The 27,207-nt window shown below is 37.4% G+C and overlaps 1 long non-coding RNA gene across 1 annotated transcript; it reads right to left on the bottom strand.

Annotated features, from left to right (window-relative positions):
* Window positions 1–1,114: 1,114 nt before the first annotated feature.
* Window positions 1,115–26,821, bottom strand: LOC128647946 (uncharacterized). The gene is made up of 3 exons (XR_008400466.1): window positions 26,763–26,821; window positions 26,115–26,208; window positions 1,115–1,347 (listed from the first exon to the last, which is right to left on the bottom strand). It is a non-coding gene; the product is annotated as an uncharacterized LOC128647946 (long non-coding RNA).
* Between the last annotated feature and the right edge of the window lie 386 nt (window positions 26,822–27,207).

Below are 27,207 nucleotides of genomic sequence, written 5' to 3'. Positions count from 1 at the left end.
CATACGTCACTAGCTCATAGACTCTTGCCAATTACATGAAAGAAAAATGCATCTTCTCATGGTGTGCAGTCCACCTTCCACAGTTGTGTCCACACAAAAATAACAAATAAAAGATGCCACAGGAGCAAATAGATAGATAATAGTAGTATATAGAAAACTAAACCTGTCAAATGAAATTTTAACAACTACAACTATAACATTTACATATGGGAGGGAATAAGTTGATTTGAATATTTAAATTTGAATATTAAATAATTCTAATATTTATAAGATAACTGAATAATAAAAACTAATTTGAAATTAAAATCGAATTAGAATATTACATAAAATCAAATTTGATATATTGGAATCGAATTCGAATATTACATTTCGAAATCGCATGTGATATATTGAATTAAATTTGAATATTACATTCCGAAATCAAATGTGAAATATAGATATCGAATTAGAATATTGAATATAATACAAAGCCAACCATTCTATTATTAGAACAAATATTTTCGAATGTAATTGAAAAATTCAAAAACAAACATTCGAAAATCGAATGTTAGAATGTTATGTAAACATTCGAAATTCGATTCGAACGAATGTATAAAAATTTGTTTTAAATTTCGAATGTTTAGAAACATTCGCCCATCCCTAATATTAACACATAACTTCCTAGGTCAGTAACATTTATATAAGTCATAGTGATTTCTAGGGTATCCTAATATATTTATATGTTTTGGGTCTCTTTTTTCATTATCTTGGACAGATCTGCACCCTGAAATTACTGTAAGGCTGTAAAACATGACTTTAAAAGTGACTCTCTTTTTCCTTGTGGGCATGGACAGTGCAAGAAAGCTCTGGAGCATTCTCCCATTAATGGGATACTAAACCCAAATTATTTCTTTCATGACAGAGCCTGCAATTTTAAGCCACTTTTTAATTTACTCCTATTATCAATTTTACTTAATTCTCTTGCTATCTTTATGTAAAAAGAAGCAGGAATGGAAAGCTTAGGAGCAGGCCCATTTTAGTTTCAGCAACCTGCTACATTTAGCCACCAATAAGCAAGCATAACCCAGGCTGGTTTTTTTACTTTTTTCTTATTGCATACGTTAGAGTGAAGTGCTTTATAGCTGGAGTATTTTATTCCTGTTTTAATTAGTTTGTTATGAAGCTGTTTTTGTTATAGCGGTACACTTGACAGTGAAGCTTGTTCTATTCACTGACAAATAAAAAGATAGATGAGGCTCCATTGATTATAAAGGAGTTGAACTTGCAAATCACAGATGTGATGAAGGGACATGTACAGATGTTTATGAGTTCCACCATTTTCCAGTTGTGATGTTGTTGTAGGTTTTTCTGCAAGATATAGTTTCAGAAATGGGTTTTAGTGAAAGTAGATCAATGAGTCCCAATTTGTGCAAATTATTTAAAATATGTCAACATTTCATTATTTTCAAAGATTTCATTAAGAGAGAGTTATTTATAGGGGTAGATTTACCATTGTGCTGACAGACATGATCCGCTGTAGCGATCATGTCCGCCGCACATCAATAAATCCTATCAGCATTTATAATTGCGCAAGCAGTTCTGGTGAACTGCTTGTGTAATGCCGCCCCCTTCAGATTCGCGGCCAATCGGCCACTAGCAGGGGGTGTCAATGAACCCGATCGTATGTGATCTGGCTGATTGCTTAACTCCTGTGATCTGGCTGATTGCTTAACTCCTGTTTCCGGCGAGCCTATAGGCTCGCGCGGAAACAGAGGCATTGGGGCCAATACGGAGCTTCTTAAATCGGCCCCATAGTGTCATTTGACAGTTTTCACATACTTGTTTTTGTTTATACATGATAATAAAAGAATGGATGTTTAAAACAAAAACATTGCTATCTGTACCTAAGTAAATGGCTCAAGGCCTCTATATACTGTATGTAGTGCTGTGAATAGCATTCTCACTACTTGTTTTCAAATACAGAGAGCACTCTAAAACACATCATTTACTGCACAATTAACCTGTAAATTATTGGATGTTTCCACAGATGTATAGTTGTTTATCATGTAGCCCTCCATGGCTTGTACTATACCTTTAGACTGATTCTGTTTGATTGCTAAAAATTAACATTAAATCAGTACCTTGTAATCTGTAATGATCTGAGATCCTTAAAGGGATACTAAACCCAAATTTGTTCTTTCATGATTCAGATAGAGTATGCAATTTTATGCAACTTTCTAATTTACTCCTATTATCAATTTTTCTTCGTTCTCTTTCTATCGTTATTTAAAAAGCAGGAATGTAAAGCTTAGGGGCCGGCCCATTTTTGTTCAGAACCTGGGTTATGCTTGATTGTTGGTTGGCTGAATGTAGTCACCAATAAGCAAGTGCTATCCGGGGTGCTTAAATTGCATGCTTTATCTGAATCAAGAAAGAAAAAAAATTGGGTTTAGTATCCCTTTAAAGGGTCATTAAACACTTACTATATCATTTATCTTTCCAGGCTATTGCAATACCATTCCACACAGCTGTACTATAGGCTGCCTGCCCATTGCCACTACAAAGTGCCTACCAGTCACTATCCAGTCCCTATGTTATAATACTATTATAGAGAAGAAAGAGCTGTGCTACAGTCTTAAATTGGGACTGGGAAACTAGTTTGTGTGGGCTGAAGGGGAAAAGGAAAGAATAAAAATTTGAAAATCTATAAATAATTCAGTGTTAGTTTACTTGGTGTGACATACTTACTCTCTGCCAACTCTGCAGTTGGGACACTTGGGACAAGATGTGCCATTATTTATATTCAAGTTGTGGCTGTATCTTACTTCAAATGTAGCATTACAGAAATGTTTTTAACACACAGCTCATATGTTGTTGCCTATGAGCGTGCCTGTCTTTATTTAATTTCATCCCAGACTCTTTTATGGTCTGCAGCACACAGTTCAATCGCTGATCATGTTCTTCAAATGTAGACCCATACACTAGGGAACTCATCTCTCTTTGAAAGATTTCAGGAGCAGAGGATATCCTGAAGGGGAGTCTGCAGAAGCAAAACTGACCTACCGGTTTAATGAAGGTAGTCAGTTTGCTGCACTGTGGATCTAGAGGTATCTGCCAGAAGCCGCTGGAAGCATCCAGTGTAGAGAAGAACTTCACCCCAGCCAGTTTCGGAGCTATGTCTTCAAGCGTTGGCAGCACATATCTCTCTCTTCACCGCCTCATTCAGCCTTTTCAAGTCTACGCAGATGCGTACTTTCCCGTTTTTGTTTGCAACAAGCACAATGGGGGCCACACCAGTCAATTGCTTCAACAACCTCTTCAATAACTCCCATATTCTTCATACGCAGAAGTTACTTCACCACTTGAGGCATTAGCAGGAACGGAATTCTATGAGGAGTGGTAATGCTGTATGGGACTGCATCACTTTTAAGTGATATATGGACTGGGTTGCAATTCAGTAGGCCCAATTCACCAAACATGTCTTCCGAAATCTCATTCACTCTGTCGCAAAGGCCCAAACCACAGGCTGCTTTCCTGCTCAATAGGTTGTTAACACACTGACCTCTAATTACATGTACCCACATGGTGAATTTTCTCTGCTTGTACTCACAGCTGGCAAGAAATTTTCCTGCACAATTGATGCAGCCACCAGGACTATGAACTTTTGTTGTAACTTTTGCCAGCTGAGGCTGTTGAGGCAGTTTTATAAATTCTGCAAGGGACATAACAGTGATGTCTGCTCCTGTGTCAATCTTGAAGGCAACCTTGGCTCCCATTACAGTAAGGGTAACCCGCCAATCTTCGTCTGAACCAGACCATTCAACAACAGACCCTACAAAGGACACTTTTTTACCCTCCTGGTAACTATCTACCTGCATCTCCTTAATGTATTCAGTTTTACTCACCACTTCAAAATGACCCATTCGGTTACACTTTCTACATCTTTTATCTTTAATACAACATTCTGATCATGGGTACGGTTACACCGTGTGCAGCAAGCCTGATGCACCCATCCACTTCTGGGACTATCTGTTGCCCTTGGTCTACCGCTCACACTGTGCTTTTCACCTGCAGCTCTCCTGAACTACTGCACTTCATCCACAATACTGTCAGACCCTCAGATCAGCACTTTGCTTTTTCATCAGTTCACTCTGGCGGGCCATCCTAATACTCCCATCTAATGTTAATTCAGCCTCCAACTTCAGTGAGACCTCAGCAACCTGCGGCAGAACCCCTTGCTGGGAGAGAAGGCAGTCGATATCTCTCCCCAGCGGCAGCACCCCTTCCAGGGAGTGGAGACAGTCGGTCTCCCTCCCCAACGGCAGAACCTCTTGCAGGGAGAGACGGCAGTCGATACCTCTCCCCAGCAGCAGAACCCCTTCCAGGGAGCAGAGACAGTCGATCTCCCTCTCCAGCGGTAGAAACCCTTCCTGGGAGAGGAGACAGTTGGTCTCTCTCCCCAGCGGCAGAGCCAGGTACCGGGAGAGACGGCAGTCAGTCTCTCTCCCCAGCAGCAGAGCCATCCCCTGGGAGTGGAGGTAGTCGTTCACCCTCCCTGTAAGCAGAACCCCTTCCTGGGAGAGGAGACAGCCAACCTCCCTCCCCAGCGGCAGAAACCCTTCCAGGGAGAAGAGACAGCCGGTCTCCCTCCCCAGCAGCTTGGCAGGATTGCCACCCTATACCTGTCCAGGAGGATTTCTCACAGGGGGCAGGTGTTGCATTAAGCAAGGAGGATATCAGCTCATGCAGTTGGTGCCACAAGTTTGGGCACCCGAGGTTTGCCTGCCCCACTAAGGAGCAACCTCAACATACAGACTGGGTTGGAAATACAGCGGGGAAACCTGCAACTGCTTTGTTTGTGGGTGGGTCGGCAGGTACTCAGTCGAGTGTCACAGAAGAAGGCGGTGTGACCCTGAGACTTAATGACACTGGGACTTGGGGGAGAGCAAGTGTTTTAGAGCTGGCCTTGGAAACCTGTTTTGGGACTGTGCTTTATGTGAATATCCCTGCACCCATGAAGGCCAGCGGGGAGCAACAAGGATACTACAAGACCAGGAGGGATGGGATGTCCCCTCCCAGCCGCCAACAAGTGGAGGGCCACCGTCGGACAGCCCCAGGCCGATCCGTTGGGATCTAGCCACGTCTGCCGGACTGGAAGGGGGAAGATTTCACGGATACCAGACCACCAAAACTAACCGCCACCCCCCCCCACACACACACACACACACTACAGGTCTCTCTCCTTTCTACATCAGATTTGGCCTTTTCATGGCTTACGCAATCTCCCAGATTCATGCTCGATTTTGTTTTTGCTATGAGTACTCTGTCAGAGGAGAGCTGATCTCTGACCGGGAAGACCGTTCTAGGCTGGCCGGTCTCCTGGAACTGCTGGCTGGCCCCACCACAATGGATACCCGCCTAACCCTTCTCAGGCTAGCCGGGCTCCTGGAACTCCTGGTCGGCCGCTTCATGCTGGACACCCGCTAACTTTACCACTGGTCCCTCCTGCGGCCCTTTACCTCAGAGCTCCACTCTTTTGGAGATTAGTAGCCCCTAGGGAGGACAAGAGGTTGGGTGATTGTCGAAGGGGAGCACCTTTGGGAACCGGGGTTTTTGGATACCCCTACCCCCCTTTCTTTACCAGGCTGTAACTCCGATCCCCAGTAACGAATCACGTCGCTTTTTGGACTGTGGCATCTGGGGAACGAGAGCTTTTTAAATGACACCATGGAAGTGCCACCACCCCCCCGGGATCACCCCAAAGCCACCACCTCTGGGTCCTGGGGACTGTGGCTGCTATGGAGGCGCCAGCCTGTCTGGAAGGGCGGTAATGGCGGGAGATTTGGGAGGGAGATAAGACCCTTGGTTTGTGTATAAAAGGAGTGTGTGTTTCCCAATAAAATCAGTTCTTGTTTCACCTGAATCCTAGTCTGTCTAGTGCTTTTGGTGGGTTCCTGGTATAATCACTTTATCCGCTACATAGTGGCTTGTTCCAGGTTCTGGCTAGAGGGTAGCCGGAGTCTGCCACAGGGTGGGACCCTGAATACTGGTGTGGTCCAGGTATCAGGGTGGGCTACAGGCTGTAGTCACTTGCCAACTACACAGCTGCAGTCGGCAGGAAGGAAGCAGAAACCCTTTTGGAGGAGCTACCCAGTCGGGGTAGTCGGGGTATCTGTCACAATAATATTTTGTACAATGTTCATGTTTTTTTAAAAAAAAGTCTGGTCCTGATTTTTGGGCATATTCAGCTCTTGTGCTGCCCTGGTGTCCACCCACCCATTTGTACTGTTGTTGTTGGTCCAATTTGTAACTTGAGATATCAGTCATATTCTAGCATACACAGCTGCTGTTCTGCTGCCTGGCATGTCCTGCAGTTCCTCTACTGCTTTTGGTCTCTATCTGCCCCTTTGTGCTGCTGTGCAGCTGCTCCAATGAGAATGTGAAGCAGTTAACAATAGTGGGGTATTTTATCCAAGTTCACAGTGAATTAATCTGGGGTGTTAAACTTACAAATTTATCAGAAACTAAAAATGTTGGATAAATTAGATGGAGACTCCAAATCCAAAACTAAGGGCCAGATTACGAGTGGCGTGCTAACTGTTGCGCACGATAAGGGGTTTTATCATGGCTTTTCATGCACGTCAGAAGAGTGCATATTACAAGTTGAAAGTAAACACGTTAACTTGAGTGCAATTGAATTTAACACATTGCAGGATAGCAAAACGTCAAAGCTCTGGTTAACTGTTATGCAACACATCAAAATTGCATTTAAAAGTACACTCATAATAAATATTTTTTAAAAAATGCAATAAAAGGTTATAAAGGCTCAAAGATATGAGGTCTCAGGTGTTAGGAAAAAGGCTGCAAAGGGCTTCAATATAGAGATACATACACTTGTCTAAATATGTAAATATATATATATATATATATATATATATATATATATATATATATACAGTATATACTGTATATATATGTATATATGTGTGTACAGATGTATTTATATAGTTATATGTGTATATATGTATTAATATAACTATATATACACATTTAAACACATAAATACATATGTATACATATATATATATATAAGTGCATTGGAGCCCTTTTCAGTCATGAAGCTGAACATATTTAATTAAGTGTGTGTGTATGTAATGTAAATAATTCACATTCCAATGTTCTTCACATAAGGGAATATGTTTCAAGTATTTCTAAATAGATATTTATATATATATATATTTATATATATATATATATACATATATATATATATATATATGTATATGTATATATCTATACCTACTTGAATATGTTTCAAGTATTTCTAAATAGATATTTATATATATATTTATATATATATATATACATATATATATGTATATATCTATACCTACTGTATATATAATCATCTATATATACAGGTATAGATATATATTTTACCAAAAAAGCATCATATATATATGTATATATATATATATATATATATATATATATATATATATATATAATAATTAAATAGAACAATCATGGCTGATTTGAATAGCCAATAGAATTACAGTAGCTCTTATTCTATTGGCTATTCAAATCAGCCAATAGAATTACAGTAGCTCTCATACGATTGGCTGCCAATAGGCATTCAAGGGACGCCATTTTTAATTGCGTACCTTGAATTCCTATTCAGTGTACGGCGGAGATCGTATGAAGAGGATCCTCCACGCTCCATGGCTCCAAGGTCTTCAGTTCCAGCGTCGCCGATCTTCAGTTCAAGCATCGCCGGACTTCAGTTCCAGAGTGGACGGTCTTCAGCTCCGCGGTTATCGGTCTTCAACTCCTCTGCTCTGTGCCGGCTGGTTCCTGGAAGAAGAAGAGGTCGTCGCTTCGAAGAAGACTTCTCCGCCTGGAACAGGACCGTCTCCGCCGGTCTTCAGGACCACTTGGGGGTTAGACTTAGGTTTTTTTTAAGGGGGGATCGGGTGGGTTTTAGAGTAGAGGTGTGTGGGTGGTGGGTTGTAATGGTGGGGGATTGTTCTTTTTTTTACAGGTAAAAGAGCTGATTACTTTGGGGCAATGCCCGCAAAAGTCCCTTTTAAGGGCTGGTAATAGAGCTGATTACTTTTGTAATTTAGTTTAGGGTAGGGAAATTTTATTATTTTGGGGTTTTTTTTTATTTTATTAGGGGGCTTAGAGTAGGAGTAATTATCTTAAATTTCTTGTAATCTTTTTTTATTTTTTGTAATTTAGTGTTTGTTTTTTTGGTAATATAGTTTAGTTTATTTAATTGTATTTTCGTTGAGATAATTGTAGTTTAATTAATTTATTGATAGTGTAGTGTTAGGTGTAATGGTAACTTAGGTTAGGATTTATTTTACAGGTAATTTTGTAATTATTTTAACTAGGTAGCTATTAAATAGTTATTAACTATTTAATAGCTATTGTACCTAGTTAAAATAAATACAAAGTTACCTGTAAAATAAATATAAACCCTAAAATAGCTACAATGTAATTATTAATTATATTGTAGCTATCTTAGGGTTTATTTTATAGGTAAGTATTTAGTTTTAAATAGGAATAATTTAGTTAATAATATTAATATTATTTAGATTTATTAAAATAATAATTAAGTTAGGGGGTGTTAGGGTTAGACTTAGGTTTAAGGGGTAATATATTTAAAATAGGTGGCCACGGTGTAGGGGGATCATATTAGGGGGTAATATATTTAAAATAGGTGGCGGCGGTGTAGGGGGCTCAGATTAGGGGTTAATAAAGTTAATATAGGTGGCGGCGGTGTAGGGGGCTCATATCAGGGGTTAATAAAGTTAATATAGGTGGCGGCGGTGTAGGGGTCTCAGATTAGGGGTTAATAAAGTTAATATAGGTGGCGGCGGTGTAGGGGGCTCAGATTAGGGGTTAATAAAGTTAATATAGGTGGCAGCGGTGTAGGGGGGTCAGATTAGGGGGTAATACATATAATATAGGTGTGGCGGTGTAGGGGGGTCAGATTAGGGGGTAATACATATAATATAGATGGCGGCGGGGTCCCGGAGCGGCGGTTTAGGGGTTAAACACTTTATTAGGGATTGCGGTGGGGGATTGCGGTTGACAGGTAGATAGACATTGCGCATGAGTTAGGTGTTAGGTTTTATTTTGCAGGCAGTTTAGGGAGTTACGGGGCTCCAATACTCAGCGTAAGGCTTACTACGTCTGCATTTTGTGGCGAGGTGAAAATGGAGTAAGATTTCTCCATTTTCGCCACTTAAGTCCTTACACTGTATATTGGATACCAAACTGCGCGGGTTTGGTATACCAGTCTATGGGCCATAAAACTACGGCCGAAGGGGGAAATATATGAGCGTAACTTCTAGGTTACACCGTATATAGGACACCAAACCAGCGCAATATTTGGCATCGCCGGCTTTTGCGGGCGACGCTGCATATCGGATCGGAACCCATATCTGTTAATTATATAGTCCCATATAATATGTATGTAGACCACACTGATATGTGATCTGATGCAAGTTGTATGTGTATATCCAAATGCTAGCTAGTCAGGCTCAGTAAACCCATCACCCAAAATACCTGAGAATTTTTAGCATTTTTGCTATCACTTAATTTAAACCGAAATAGAGCCTTGTTTTTTTATTTACCTATCAAAACTATATATATATATTTTTCAACTAGACAAACCAAGGTATTTATCTAGGTATATTTCATGACCTTTATAAAATATCTATGTACCTAACACAGTTTTTAATCCAATTTGTTTTATAAAGTCACATTAAAAGTATTGGCCTTTTAATCAGAGACAATATTTACTTCCATATTTTGGATTCTTTTATAATAAATTAGAAATATTTTTAAATACCTACAACCAATATAATTTGTTTTATATATATATATATATATATCTGTTCTTTCACATCATTACCACAGACAGGGATACAGACCCCACACTCTTGGATACATACCTCATAAAGGTGGGTATGCCAAGGTGAGCATTTATTGATTATTTTGGCTACCACAATGGTTATTTAATAATGCTACACTATATTATTTTATCTTGTCTCCTCTTCTGCTTCTTGGAGCACTATTCCCGCCAGCACACCTTCCTCTACATATATATATATATATAACAGAGTCAGAGATCATATATATGTCAGTAGGAGAATGGAGCTCTTTGTGTTTCCAGAATGAAAACAGTTAATTTTCAGGTGCACTCAGCTAGCGGAATTAGCCGAGCTAGCAAAAAGGCTCCTCTGAGAGCACAGGTTTGTCTCTCTCCTGTGAGGAGGAATTACCTGACAGACTGCCTGTAAGCACAGAAGCACAGAGAGCTCCATTCTCCTGCTGACATATATATGATCTCTGATCCTGTCACAATATATATATATATATATATATATATATATATATATATATATACTGTAGATATAGTGTTAAAGTAAAATTCTAACTAATGAATAAAGAAAATTGCTGCAGTGTATTTCAGGTCTCTCTGTGCGGTAACAATTATTTCACTGCTATTGTGTGTTTCAATATACATGAAATATAAACAAAGTCCCATTTATTATTATGTTTCACCTTGTACTCCAGAGCCCCTTAAGCAGAGGACTAGCAGGTGTTATCATTTGGCACACAGCAAAATGAGTGAGTAGCTGAACAATTCTTCTGAGCCAGCATAATCTGTAAAATAATAGCAAAATGATGGATCTGGATTTCGAATACTTCTAAGGTCATAACAAAGGCAATCCAAGAGGAATTTGTAATGTAGAATGTGCCATATGTGCAGTCCCGAGGGAAAACTACTGCCTGGAACATCCCTTGTATTGTATGATATAAAAAAATATCAGTTTCAGCACAAACATTTGTAATTAAAGTTGGATTAAAAATACACTATAAATACTTTTTTACATCACTTGTGAAAGCAAGGTACATATGTTCATTTTAGCTTTATTATTTAGATTAACATTTAGTAGAATAAGCAGATTCTAGTAAGGAAACATTACATGTAAATTAGCATAAATACATCCTGACTGCTAAAAATATGAGCAAATGACATGGCTTCACTAGTAACTTGTAAAATCTTAGACCTTATTAAATAAATTTTAGACCTTATTAAATAAATTTGGATCCTTTAAATTCATATGAGTTTTTTTAATTATGTATAATTATTTTGGCACAAAGATGGTACGCTTGAGACCAAATGGCATGTAATTGAGTTGGCAGTATATACCAAATATGAGAACAAGATCATAATAAATAAATTGAGCAAGCAAATGCTAGTGGAATGCAAATAAACTCTCCTAATGTCTGTACTCAACCAGATTCACTATCTAAAGAGGTAAAAAATATTGAGGGCCAAACTTTGGAATGGGTTGAAGAACATTAAAATTCTTGGGTGACAGTCATCCTCAATTACCAGGTCAAAAGACATTAGCTAGATGACACTTAGCCTGAAGGAATTCGTGGTGGATTCTCTTTTAATTGCCATGAAGCCTCCAAAGTGATTCCAGAGATATATTTTCTGGCTGTACAATGTTATAAGGAGTGAGTGAGGAAAACTATCCAGAGAAGGTCTAAAGTCTAAAATATATTGTTACTTAGGCAAAGCCAACTTGATAGCTAGCAGCTCTTTATTGGCTACATCATATATCTTCTCAGAAGGGGTAAGTTTCCTAGAGACAAATACATGGGTAAAAGATAGGATTTTGTTTTAATTAAGATAGTAAACCGGGAACCATTTATGTGCTCCATAAAAAGTATAGGGTCCTGTAAATCTCCTGCATTTACAAAAGAAAAATCAAAAAGTTAAGTATACACTCAATGACACTTAACTTACAGTTACAAAAGTGGAAAGGGACTCAGGAAATTCTTATTTCCGATTATTTGAAATTTGATAAACAATGTAGTACTGCAGAGAGTAAGACCAGTAGTATTCTTGGTTTTACAGGTAGAGGTATTTGCAGCAGAAAAAGTAAGGTTCTTGTGCCACTTTTCAGATACTTGTTATGCCTCATCTTGAGTATTGTGTACAGTTCGGGAGGCCGTATCTCTAGAAGGATATAAATAAATTGGAATTTGTTCAAAGAAGAGCTACTTAAGTGGTACATGGTATAAATAATAAAACCAGAAAAGGCTCAATTACCTAAATATCTGAAGCTTAAAGGAAAAAGGAAAATAAGTGATATTTAGGTGATATGATAGAAACTTTGAAGTATTTTAACCCCGTTATACCCTTAAGGACCAGCTGCAGTCCTGGGCTTTTCTCTGTCACGATCTCGCTCAAAATTGCAGGATCGCACTATTTCTGCATGCCCCAGGAGTGGGGCACTGCTGAAATAGATTTGCAGAGTTACCAATGCATAGAGGGCCACTCTGTGGCCCTCTCTGCATTGGCCAGCAGTGGTGCTGATCATTGGTGGGTGGGATGATGAGGAGGGTGGCGGGTGGGCGGCCCATTGCTGTAGGAGGCAGGAGGAGGGTAGGAGCAGGTGGGACCGCTTAGTCACGCTACAGGGAAGCCAAAAAAAACAGCGTCATTGAGGGGGAAGGAGGGAGGAGCGAGGTAGGGGAAATGAGGGAGATCCTATGTGGGATCCATTGCCATAAAGGGATCTGGGAGGGGGGGAGGGTATTGAAGGGGGGTCAGCTATACTACAGACAAAAAGGTAATTTTAATTTTTTTGTAAAACATTTACCTAATTTGCAGCAAACTGGGTAGAAGGGGGAGGGTTAGAGAGCTGTTTGGGGGGATCAACAACTTTCCAATTTACTTTTATCACCAATTTTGCTTTGTTCTCTTGGTATTCTTAGTTGAAAGCTAAACCTAGGGGTTTATATGCTAATTTTCTAGACCTTGAAGGCCGCCTCTAATCTAAATGCATTTTGATAGTTTTTCACCACTAGAGGGCATTAGTTCACGTGTTTCATATAAATAACATTGAGCTCATGCACGTGAATTTACCATGCAGTCAGCTCTGATTGGCTAAAATGCAAATCTGTCAAAATAACTGAAATAAGGGGGCAGTCTGCTGAGGCTTAGATACAAGGTAATTACAGAGGTAAAACGTGTATAATTATAACTGTGTTGGTTATGAAAAACTGGGGAATGGGTAATAAAGGGATTATCTATCTTTTAAAACAACAACAACAATTCTGGTGTTGACTGTCCCTTTAAGATGGTGGTGACAATTGTGAGGTGGGGGAGGAAAGAGAGCTGTTTGAGAGGTGTCAGGGAGGGATCAGGGGGTTGGATGTGTCAGGTGGGAGGCTGATCTATACACTAAAGCTAAAATTAACCCTACAAGCTACCTAATTAACCCCTTCACTGCTGGGAATAATACAAGTGTGGTGCGCAGCAGCATTTAGCGGCCTTCTAATTACCAAAAAGCAATGCCAAAGCCATATATGTCTGCTATTTCTGAACAAAGGGGATCCCAGAGAAGCATTTACAACCATGTGTGCTATGATTGCACAAGCTGTTTGTAAATAATTTCAGTGAGAAACCTAAAATTGTGAAAAAAAAATTTAAAAAAATTAATTTGATTGCATTTGACGGTGAAATGGTGGCATGAAATATACTAAAATGGGCCTAGAGCAATACTTTGGGTTGTCTACTAAAAATATATATATAGTTTTGATAGGTAAATATATATAAAAAAAGGCTCTATTTCTGTTTAAATGTAGTGATGGCAAAAATGCTAAAAATGCTCTGGTCTTTTGGGGAAGTTTTTGTATAAAATACCTGGTCCTTAATGGGTTAAGGGGCTTAATAAAACTGAGGCTGTAAGTATTTTTCACAAAAAGAGCAATTCCAGAACAAGGGGTCATGATCTCAAGTTGAAGGGTAAAAGGTTCAGGAGTAATTTGCAGAAGCACTTCTTCAGAAAGGGTGGTTGATTCATGGAATAAACTTCTATTAGAGGTGGTAAGGACAAACACTGTGAGGGACTTCAAGAATGCCTGTGATAAGCATCAGACTTTCCTACAAACTAAGTCATTTTACACTTTTAGGACATTTTGGGCATACTTCTTGGGCCCTATGGGTTTTATCTGCCATCAAAAATGATGTTTCTATATTAATTTCAGCTGCGGTGTTAAATGTCTTCTATTATGTAATCACTTAATGGCAATTTTGGGATTAAAATTGTATATTTTTGACAGCTGTGAAATAAATTGAGATCATTCTCCAATTACATCCTGCGTGGTAAAAACACTTTAATTAAAGGGACATAAAATCCAATTTTTTTTCTTTCTTGATTCTGATAGAGAATACAATTTTAAACAACATTCCAATTTACTTCTATTATTTAATTTGCGTAAGTCTTCAGATATCCTTTGTTGAAGAAAGAGCAGTGCACATGGGTGAGCCAATCACGTGAGGCATCTATGTGCAGCAACCACTCAGCAGCTACCGAGCATATTTAGATATGCTTTTCAACAAAGGCTGTCAAGAGAATGAAGCAAATTAGCTAATAGAAGCAAAATGGAAAGTTGTTTAAAATTGCATGCTCTTTCTAAATCATGAAAAAAATTGGGTTTCATGTCCCTATAAGTGTCTGTATAATGGGAATAAAAATAGGAAATTATATTTGTAGCTATTTAACAACAAGTTATCTTTAAAAACAAACATTCCTTATACATCTGATAAAAATGTGGAAGGATCATTTTACAAGGCACTTTGATGAAGTATGGCAGCTATAATTTGATAAATGGGTCATTATAAGAGTATGAGATGCGATAGATTGATTCTCTAGGATTTTTTTTGTTTTTTGCCACAGGGCATCTTGACTGCACTTGACACATTTGCCTCTAGCCAGGTTTATTTAAGACTATTCAAGTGTCAATCCTTAGTACTTAGCAAGGCATGCTACCAATGCCATTGAGATGCTCTGCCTGTGACATTTCCTGTTCGTGCTAGTTTGCTCAGACAGAATTTCACAGTTGGCAATAAATCCAAGCATGCAGCCTGAGCCTCAGAGTCTAGTTACGATGAGTGAGACATTTCATGCTTCTTTTTAATATCTAACACCTCATTCCAGGAAGTCTTCTCCATTTGGGCACTCTGATGATGTAACCAAATGAGAGGAAGACATCTTCCATGTATTTAAGAACATCCCCTGGTTAATATAATAGGAAACTTTTTGTTTTTTCCAAAACATATTTTGTAAGGCACATGGATATTTTTATTTCTACATTTATTTACATATCCTAAGCAATGATATTTATTAGCAATGAACATATGGAGGGTATACTATTCAAATAACATACTGAATATAATGAAAGCATGAAAGCTACACTTAAATGGACAGTCTACTCCAGACAGACTTGCATTTTAGCCAATCAGTGCTGACTCATAAATAACTTTATGGGAGTGAGCACAATGTTATCTATATGGCCCACATGAACTAGCACTGTTGAACTGTGAAAAACTGTCAAAATGCACTGAGATAAGAGGCAGCCTTCAAGGGCTTAGAGATTAGCATATGAGCCTGCCTAGGTTTAGCTTTCAACTAAGAATACCAAGAGACCAAAGCAAATTTGATAATAAAAGTTAATTGGAAAGTTGTTTAAAATGGCATGCCCTATCCGAATCATGACAGTTTCATTTTAACAAGACTGTCCCTTTAAACTAATTTTTAAAAACTATTACACCACAGCAGTGTGATATATCTTACAGGGTTGTGTTTTCTGAGCATTATTTTATGAGACTCCACTTACCAGCCCTAGAAATATTAGGCTTCAAAGTTGGAGTTGCCTCTGCATATGTTTAAATTAATAATAATACAATTACATGTTATGGAGATCTAAAATAATACAATTATCATTAACTAAAATAGAATATAAGAGATGACAATAAGCAGATGAGACCTCAGATTTGCCACATTGTGATAATCTTAGTCTGGGTCTTATCTGCTGTTACTACTTAAGGTCAGATTACGAGTGGTGCGCTAACAGTAATGTGCAAGCGATATCCGGTTTATTGTGCATGAGCACAATCACGATTTATGAAATAATGATTACTGCAACCTCAGAGCTTTCAGAACTGTTACATGAAACAAAGTGTCACAAAACACATCATAAATAAATTTAAAAGTACAGTTACACTCATAATAACACTATCTAATAAAAAAATATTTTAAAAAAAATATTGCACTAAAAAGTTATAAGGGCTTAAAGATATGAGGACTGAGGTGTTACAAAAAAGGTAGGCAAATGTCTTAAACATATAGATACATACATAAACCTCTCTAAAGATGTATATGTATAGATAGATAGATAGATAGATAGATAGATAGAAAGAAAGAAATAGATTTGATAGATATATAAAGATATATATATATATATATATATATATATATATATATATATATATATTCTTATATATAAATATCTGTATATATATATATATATATATATATATATACACATCTATCTATATATATATCTATATATATATATACACATCTATCTATCTATATATATATATATATATATATATATATATATATATACACACATATACAAATATATATATACACATATACAAATATATATATATAAATATATATATTATAGATATATTTTTCAAAAAGATTCCAATATATATATATAGTGTATATATATATATATATATATATATATATATATATATATATATGGTATAGATATATTTTTCAAACAAATTCCAATATATATACAGGTGTTTTTTTGGGATTGGGTTTCTTGGAGGCTTGATGTTTTTATTGTGACATTTGACAAAGGTGTTGTTAGGCACCGAAACGTTATGTCATTTCTTATGAAGAACTAAAATAAAAGTTATTTTTTTATGAAGAACAGCGAGTGCCTTTTTGATGGGACGGTAATGTGAGTTAAAGTGCACCCTGGCAGCTGTATACATATGTATAAGAACTTTGGAAGGTGAAATATTCATATTTTCATGTCAGGTTAGCGCACTTGAGAAAATGCAATTAGGTTTGCGTGTAAGTAAGGTGTTATGTTTTTTGCCATCGAAGTCAATGTGGGAATACATTAACGCGTTTGTGATATTGGAAGTTTGTCTTTTTGTGTCTGTCTGGTTAGCGCACGAGGGAAAACCTTTTACTTCCAACTTTTAATATGAACGCTACCTAATGCGTGCAAAAAGCTTACTTCTAGCAGAGTTAACACACAAACAGGAGCAATAATTACTGCTCCACTCGTAATCTGGCCTTTATAATTTTGTTAAACAATGTATAAGGATTGTGATAGCAAAGAAGAACAAAAAGAGAAGGCGCCACAATGGTGCAATATCATTCAGATGCGTGAGAGGTATGTACAAGAGTAATCACATTATACTCACACTCTCCAGAGCACTTAAAAAGTGCCAGATAGGCGTGCTGAACTATCATAAGCTGTTCAGAAAGCTCTCACAGGCATATCCGCTTGTGTTGTGTCTCAAAAATGATCCCGGCCACAAGCACAGGTGTACTTGAATTGAATACGGCAAACTGCTAGCACACAGGGATAATGATATCGTCAAATGCCAGAAGGTATTAGTAAGCATAAACAAAGATGTGCCGTGCCGTTGAGTGTCTAAATACAATAGACTTTAATAAATGCTTTAAAACATTAAAAAGTTCACAACGCGTTTCCTAGCTACACATGGACTGCTTCCTCAGGTGAATAATAAACACTGAACAACACAGCATTTAAAAACCCTTCAGGTGATTCTGATTAGATTGATCTTAATTACAGCTGAAAGTGATCACTAAACTTCTAAGGTGACATATTAGTCAGGCCCACATGAATACAGCTACAATGAAACCATCATTCTCATGGATACCATACTTGCTATGTATGTAAATCAAATGGGGTAACAATATATAAAAAAATATAGGGGCCTAGTTATCAAGCCGTCAACCTCAAATACGCTGGAATTCCGCAGCGTATTTGTGGCGAGGCTGATACGCCTTAGTTATCAAAGGCTCGAGACCGGCAAAAGTAGAATTTTGTGACGTAAGCATCGATCCGCCGGACTCCGTCCGACACAGATCGATTCTTACGTCATTCCAGATGTTCCGCACACAAGTGCGGCACATTCTCACTACTTTTGCTAGTTATCAAAAAACTAGCAGGTACGCTCGGCACTTTTACGGCCCAGCGTACCTGGTTTTCAATCCGCCACCCCTGGAGGCGGCGGATCCCATAGGAATCAATGGGAGTCTGACCATAGCGAAAGTACAAGTTTGCTGCTGCCAGATATCCCATTGATTCCTATGGGAGCTGTCTACACCTAACACCCTAACATGTACCCCGAGTCTAAACACCGCTAATCTGACCCCCCCTACACCGCCGCAACTAAATAAAGTTATTACCCCCTAAACCGCCGCTCCCGGAGCCCACCGCAAGCTACTCTATACATATTAACCCCTAAACCGCCGCTCCCGGAGCCCACCGCAACTATAATAAATGTATTAACCCCTAAACCGCCGCTCCCTGAACCCGCCGCAACCTATATTAAATTTATTAACCCCCTATCCTGCCCCCCCTACACCGTCGCCACCTATAATAAATTTATTAACCCCTAATCTGCCCCCCCTACACCGTCGCCACCTATAATAAATTTATTAACCCCTATCCTGCCCCCCACTACGCCGCCGCCACTGTAATAAAATTATTAACCCCTAAACCTAAGTCTAACCCTAACGCCCCCCTAACTTAAATATTAATTAAATAAATCTAAATAAATTAACTCTTATTAACTAAATGAATCCTATTTAAAAATAAATACTTACCTTTAAAATAAACCCTAATATAGCTACAATATAAATAATAATTATATTCTAGCTATCTTAGGATTTATATTTATTTTACAGGTAACTTTCAATTTATTTTAACCATGTACAATAACTATTAAATAGTTATTAACTATTTAATAGCTTACCTAGCTAAAATAAAGAGAAATGTACCTGTGAAATAAATCCTAACCTAAGTTACAATTACACCTAACACTACACTATACTTTAATAAATTATTCCTATTTAAAAATAAATACTTACCTGTAAAATAAACCCTAAGATAGCTACAATATAATTAATAATTATATTATAGCTATCTTAGGATTTATATTTATTTTACAGGTAACTTTGTATTTATTTTAGCTAGTTAGAATAGTTATTAAATAGTTATTAACTATTTAATAACTACCTAGCTAAAAGAAATACAAAATTACCTGTAAAATAAATCCTAACCTAAGTTACAATTAAACCTAATACTACACTATCATTAAATTAATTAAATAAACTACCTACAAATAACTACAATTAAATAAAATTAAATAAACTAACTAAAGTACAAAAAATAAAAAAAGCTAAGTTACAAAAAATAAAAAAATAAGTTACAAACATGTTAAAAATATTACAACAATTTTAAGCTACTTACACCTAATCTAAGCCCCCTAATAAAATAACAAACCCCCCCAAAATAAAAAAATCCCTACCCTATTCTAAAATAAATAAATTTCAAAGCTCTTTTACCTTACCAGCCCTTAAAAGGGCCATTTGTGGGGGCATGCCCCAAAAAGTTCAGCTCTTTTGCCTGTAAAAGAAAAATACAACCCCCCCCAACATTAAAACCCACCACCCACATACCCCTAATCTAACCCAAACCCCCCTTACAAAAACCTAACACTAATCCCCTGAAGATCATCCTACCTTGAGTCGTCTTCACTCAGCCGAGCCACCGATGGAACTGAAGAGGACATCCGGAGCGGAAGAAGTTAATCCTCCAAGCGGCGCTGAAGAAATCTTCCATCCGATGAAGTCATCATCCAGGCGGCGCTGAAGAGGTCTTCTATCCGGCGAAGTCATCTTCCAAGCCGGGTCTTGAATCTTCCTTCCGCCGACGCGGAACCACCTTCTTCACCGACGGACTACGACGAATGACGGCTCCTTTAAGGGACGTCATCCAAGATGGCGTCCCCTCAATTCCGATTGGCTGATAGGATTCTATCAGCCAATCGGAATTAAGGTAGGAAAAATCTGATTGGCTGATGGAATCAGCCAATCAGATTGAGCTCACATTCTATTGGCTGTTCCGATCAGCCAATAGAATGCGAGCTCAATCTGATTGGCTGATTGGATCAGCCAATCGGATTGAACTTGAATCTGATTGGCTGATTCCATCAGCCAATCAGATTTTCCTACCTTAATTCCGATTGGCTGATAGAATCCTATCAGCCAATCGGAATTGAGGGGACGCCATCTTGGATGACGTCCCTTAAAGGAGCCGTCATTCGTCGTAGTCCGTCGGTGAAGAAGGTGGTTCCGCGTCGGCGGAAGGAAGATTCAAGACCCGGCTTGGAAGATGACTTCGCCCGGATAGAAGACCTCTTCAGCGCCTCTTTGAAGATGACATCGGCCGGATCGAAGACTTCTTCAGCGCCGCCTGGATGATGACTTCATCGGATGGAAGATTTCTTCAGCGCCGCTTGGAGGATTAACTTCTTCCGCTCCGGATGTCCTCTTCAGTTCCATCGGTGGATCGGCTGAGTGAAGACGACTCAAGGTAGGATGATCTTCAGGGGATTAGTGTTAGGTTTTTGTAAGGGGGGTTTGGGTTAGATTAGGGGTATGTGGGTGGTGGGTTTTAATGTTGGGGGGGGTTGTATTTTTCTTTTACAGGCAAAAGAGCTGAACTTTTTGGGGCATGCCCCCACAAATGGCCCTTTTAAGGGCTGGTAAGGTAAAAGAGCTTTGAAATTTATTTAATTTAGAATAGGGTAGGGATTTTTTTTATTTTGGGGGGGTTTGTTACTTTATTAGGGGGCTTAGATTAGGTGTAAGTAGCTTAAAATTGTTGTAATATTTTTAACATGTTTGTAACTTATTTTTTTATTTTTTGTACTTTAGTTAGTTTATGTAATTTTATTTAATTGTAGTTATTTGTAGGTAGTTTATTTAGTTAATTTAATGATAGTGTAGTATTAGGTTTAATTGTAACTTAGGTTAGGATTTATTTTACAGGTAATTTTGTATTTCTTTTAGCTAGGTAGTTATTAAATAGTTAATAACTATTTAATAACTATTCTAACTAGCTAAAATAAATACAAAGTTACCTGTAAAATAAATATAAATCCTAAGATAGCTATAATATAATTATTAATTACATTGTAGCTATCTTAGGGTTTATTTTACAGGTAAGTATTTATTTTTAAATAGGAATAATTTATTAAAGTATAGTGTAGTGTTAGGTGTAATTGTAACTTAGGTTAGGATTTATTTTAGGGGTAAATTTCAGTTTATTTTAGCTAGGTAAGCTATTAAATAGTTAATAACTATTTAATAGCTATTGTACCTAGTTAAAATAAATTGAAAGGTACCTGTAAAATAAAAATAAATCCTAAGATAGCTAGAATATAATTATTATTTATATTGTAGCTATATTAGGGTTTATTTTATAGGTAAGTATTTAGTTTTAAATAGGATTCATTTAGTTAATAAGAGTTAATTTATTTAGATTTATTTAATTAATATTTAAGTTAGGGGGGCGTTAGGGTTAGGGTTAGACTTAGGTTTAGGGGTTAATAATTTTATTACAGTGGCGGCGGCGTAGTGGGGGGCAGGATAGGGGTTAATAAATTTATTATAGGTGGCGACGGTGTAGGGGGGGCAGGATAGGGGTTAATAGGTTTAATATAGGTTGCGGCGGGTTCATGGAGCGGCGGTTTAGGGGTTAAACTATTTATTTAGTTGCGGAGAGGTGCGGGATCAGCAGGATAGGGGTTAATAATTTTATAATAGAGGGCGACGGTGTAGGGGGGGCAGGATAGGGGTTACTAGGTATACTGTAGGTGGCAGCGGTGTCCGGGAGCGGCGGTTTAGGGGTTAATACATTTATAAGAGTTGCGGCGGGGTCTAGGAGTGGCGGTTTAGGGGTTAGTAACTTTATTTAGTTGCGGGGGGCTCCGGGGGCGCCGGTATAGGGGGTAGAACAGTGCAGTTTAGTGTGAGTGCTTAGTGACAGGCTAGCAATAAAGCTGGGAAAAAGCCGAAGGGCAGCGAGATCGGATGAGTGATAACTGTCACAGTCCGCTGCTCATCGCCCCGCGGCTTTTTGACAGCTTTATTTGATAACTTAGGCGTATTTTTTCAGGTCCGCGGCAGCGAAGGTAGGCGAGCTTAGGCGGGCGTATTGGGCCGGCGAAGCCAGAAAAGTAGACGGCTTGATAACTACCCCCCATAATATAAATATGTATTAATGCCATAAGGACAGATATCAAAATATATATATATATATATATATATATATATCAGTAGGAACCAAAATCGATCCATAAAATCAGAAATACATAATAATAATAATAATAATAATAAAAATACATTAAATATATATATATATACAAATGTTGTTAAACGAATATTAATAAACACATAGCACATATGAGAATCAGATATAATCAAACATAGAAAAAATCATATCATTATGAACAAAACGCACATACGTTGTTACGCATGTAGCAATAAGGGATCAGTCTATAAGGTGGTTACATATTGTCTACAATTAATCTGAAGTTGATCTGCCCAAATGATATATACAATATATATAGCTATATATATAGCTAGTGTAGTCTAATCAACATATGACCCCAGGTAGAACTCTTAGTTAAACGCTGCCATATCGATCTGTTCATTTTGGCCAAAGGGACAAAAGGTTTTCAACTTCCAAATCCAATACGTTTCCATTTGGAGTAAACGCACTAACCTATTAGTGCCCCAACTCTTACAAATATGATCAATAGGGAAAATCTAAAAAATATCAGATCTGCTTTGATGTTGGCAAGCACTATGTCTAGGGACACTATGGTTGGGGAGGGTTTTTTAGGTTCCTCAAATGCTCTCCCCATCTTTTTTTAGAGGTGACCCGATTCTTAGAGACGTAGTGGGTCCTAGTCCAATATGTACTTTTAGGTGAGCACCTACTATAAAAAATAGGTTGGCTCCAAGTAAAATAGTTATGAGCAAACTAAAACCATCAGACAATAAGCTAAAATATAGAAATAAGGCCAAAAATGTAATCTATTGTGTGTTGCAGGATTTTATAAATGTAAGAGTGCTAATTGTGGTCTTTGCTCTTATACTTTTGGTACTAGAACTACCTTCACATCCTTCGCCACTAATGAATCTTTTGACATCTCAATACGTTTTACATGTGATTCTCAATTTGTGGATTATATTTTGAAGTGTATCTGTGAGATACAGTACATAGGTAGGACCTGTAGACCCCTCAAAAAAGATGGGGAGAGCATATGAGGAACCTAAAATCTCCCCAACCATAGTGTCCCTAGACATGGTGCTTGCCAACATCAAAGCAGATCTGATATTTTTAGGATTTTCCCTATTGATCATATAAGTAAGAGTTGGGGCACCAATAGGTTAGTGCATTTACGCCAAAGGGAAATGTATTGGATTTGGAAGTTGAAGAACAAACAGATTGATTGACAATGTTTAACTAAGAGTTCTATCTGGGGCCATATGTTGATTAGACTACACTAGCTATATATATATATATATATATATATATATATATATATATATATATATATATAGCTATATATAGCTATATATATTGTATATATCATTTGGGCAGATCAACCTCAGATTAAATGTAGACAATATGTAACCGCCTTATAGACTGATCCCTTATTGCTACATGAGTAACAACGTATGTGCATTTTTTCGTTATGATATGATTTTATTTATGTTTGATTATATCTGATTCTCATATGTGCTATGTGTTTATTAATATTAATTTCACAAAATTTGTATATATATTTTTTATGCATTTTATTATGTATTTCTGATTTATATATATATATATATATATATATATATATATATATATATATATATATATAAGTGTAAAGAAGAAAATCACTAGCGCTAATTCTAAGTAGATTGTATTAATGTGTCTAATGATCTCTTAAAAGGCCAATAATATATACGTATGTGTGTTAGGGACTAATAGTATTACCTCCAAATATATTTGAAAGTACAGTTAATATCATATGAATATAAAATTACATATAAATATGAATATAAGCCTAAAGTTCTGTAATAGTCACAATTAGGACTTATAGTATCAGTTAAACTGTCCCTGTTAATTTGTCACAAAATATGGACCATATAAAAAGAGAGAGTAGCGTGCAGCCCCTATATTGATACAGAGTACCCCTGTCTCTGAAAAAAAGTAAATGCAGAAAGAGCAATTTCAATAACAGTGCAGAGGCGCTCAGCTAGCAATAATGTTCTTATTCAATGGTTATAAACATGATTGTAGTCCACAGTAAATGTAAATAAGTTCCTTAAACCCAAACGTTTAGATTCTTTGATACAGTGATGTATAGTAAGTAATTACTGCTTAACAACTATTACCCCAATCATATGAGGTAAGGTATTCGCTCAGCTTATGGTAGAGTGAAATAGGTTCTCCGTGCCTCTATATATATATTGATATTTCTCCTTATGGCATTAGTTGATTTAAATACATAGCAAGTATGGTATCAATACATAGCAAGTATGGTATCCATGAGAACGTTGGTTTCATTGTAGCTGTATTCATGTGGGCGTGACTAATATGTCACCTCAGAAGTATAGTGATCACTTTCAGCTGTAATTAAAATCGATCCAATCAGAATAAATGCCGTGCTGTTCAGTGTTTACCTGAGGAAGCAGTCCATGTGTAGACTAGGAAACGCGTTGTGAACTTTTTAATGTTTTAAAGCATTTATTAAAGTCTATTGTATTTAGACACTCAACGGCACGGCACACCTTTGTTTATGCTTACTAATACCTTCTGGCATTTGACGATATCATTATCCCTGTGTGCTAGCAGTTTGCCGTATTCAATTCAAGTACACCTGTGCTTGTGGCCGGGATCATTTCTGAGACACAACACAAGCGGATATGCCTGTGAAAGCTTTCTGAACAGCTCATGATAGTTCAGCACGCCTATCTGGCACTTTTTAAGTGCTCTGGAGAGTGTGAGTATAATGTGATTACTCTTGTACATACCTCTCACGCATCTGAATGATATTGCACCATTGTGGCGCCTTCTCTTTTTGTTCTTCTTTGCTATCACAGTTCTTTTGGCTGCGGTCCTGTTGGATTTTGGAGAAGCAAGCAGCTGCATAGAGACACCGTCTATCATTCCGACATTTTGTGGACTTTGTTATGATCTCTACCCTTTATGTTCCCGGTTTTTGCCATCTGTTATTTGCAAAACCAGTGACTTTTAATATAACACTTTTTTTATACATATATTTTTGTATGTTCTGTATATATTTTGATCACAGTGATTTACATATATATTTATTTTAAAATACAGTATTATCATAGTATTATCACAGATTTTTGGCACTAGGAGGTGCATTCAGTTTTTTTGTAAATCTATAAGGATTGTGATAGGATGGGTCAATGTCAGAATTTAGCCTTCCCATTCTTCTGATTGGTTAATTCTGCAAAGATATGAACATGCCACTTCCTAATTTATGATGCTTCTCCAGCATTTCCCAAGCATTCCAAGAAGGATTGTATTTACACTAACTACATCCCTATGTGTTTGTTAAAAATAATCCTACTGATTTTTTATTAGAAGTGATGTCACCACTACTGTGCACTTGTTCTTTGTACAAAATATAATATAGAATGTAATGCGGTGGAAAGTGTATTGCAAAGTTTTACCACATGACCACCAAGTAAGGCAATCCCCCCAAGAGAAGTTATTTCCAGGCCATTTATTTATTGTCTAACAATAAATTGTTCTCATTCCTCTACACATAGGGGCCGATTTATTATGTTCGGGCAGACATGATCTGCTGTAGCGGATAATGTCCACCCGACATCGGTAAATGTCGACAGCATAAGCTGTTGGCTTTTATCATTGCACAAGCATTTCTAGTGAAATGCTTGTGCAATGGCACCCCCTGCACATTCACGGCCAATTAGCCACTAGCAAGGGGTGTCAATCATCCCGATTGGGATGATTGCTGTACGCCACCTCAGAGAATGAGTTAATAAGCAGCGACATAACATTCGCAGCATCATAAATCAGCCCCATAGAGTCTAATGTCCAACCATTTAAACTACATTTATACTTACTAAAACATTTCTTTCTTCATGTTCGGAAGTAACACCTCAGTCTTACCCAAAGGTAGAATGTTCTGGTGTCAAAGCTCCTCACCTATAAACTCCCCTGTAAGTGTAAATTTTACAGGAGACAAACATCTTAGACTCATTTTAGTGAATGGTTTAATAACCAAAACTCATTACATTAAATAAGATGGATATGATGTCTGGTATTAAATAAGAATTAGATATTTCATACTTATTGAATTGATTGAAGTAATCAAAAACTTATAACAATGATAAGAAGCGGTTTACTTTATTGTTTTGTTATTTGCTCATGCATACTTGCACCTATTAAGGCATCTGTTTGAATAGACTGTGCCCTATTACTTATTTAGAGCCGTTGCTGTCACTTTTACTGAGTACAAAAAGATACAGGTGTCTTTTAAAAACGTTTTGCAGTACCACAGTAAGTCCAGTGTTATTTAATAAGGAAGTATTTTTTATTACTTGATACAAAAGGTAAGAAAATAGTTTTTTAAAATTCCTCCTTCAGTCGTTGTGGTTAGGGTTAAATGTTTGGAGGGATCTGGACAGAACAGATAAGCCAAACAGGGAAGGCACTAGCTGGGTCTTACAATCTGTTTATAAAAACATGTGACATACACAAAAGTGACTCACCATTTATATCTCCTTCCCCGGATCCCCTTCATGTTGCCAGCAGTGTTCCGGAAGCAGCCGACATCCCGTGACCTTTGACGTCACCCTAGACTGACCCAATCCAGCCAGCTGTCATACAAAGCAACGCTGCCTCACAGCCGGCTGTGTAAACAAAGCAAACACCACGTGTAGTGATAATTTAAAACAAAACACTTTTCAGCGTTAGTCGATCAGTAAAAATTAAAGGGACATGAAGCCCAAATTTTTTTCCTTCATGATTTACAAAGATCATGCAATTATAAACAACTTTCCAATTTACTTCTATAATCTAATTTGCTTAATTCTCTTGAAATCCTTTGTTATAAAGCATATCTAAATAGGCTCAGTAGCTGCTGATTGGTGGCTGCACATAGATTCCTCATGTGATTGTTTCTATTTCTTCAACAAAGGATTTCTAAAGAATGAA

Source organism: Bombina bombina, chromosome 2 (genome assembly GCF_027579735.1).
Source record: "Bombina bombina isolate aBomBom1 chromosome 2, aBomBom1.pri, whole genome shotgun sequence".
NCBI classification, from domain to species: domain Eukaryota; kingdom Metazoa; phylum Chordata; class Amphibia; order Anura; family Bombinatoridae; genus Bombina; species Bombina bombina.
This window is presented reverse-complemented; position numbering and strand designations above follow the sequence as displayed.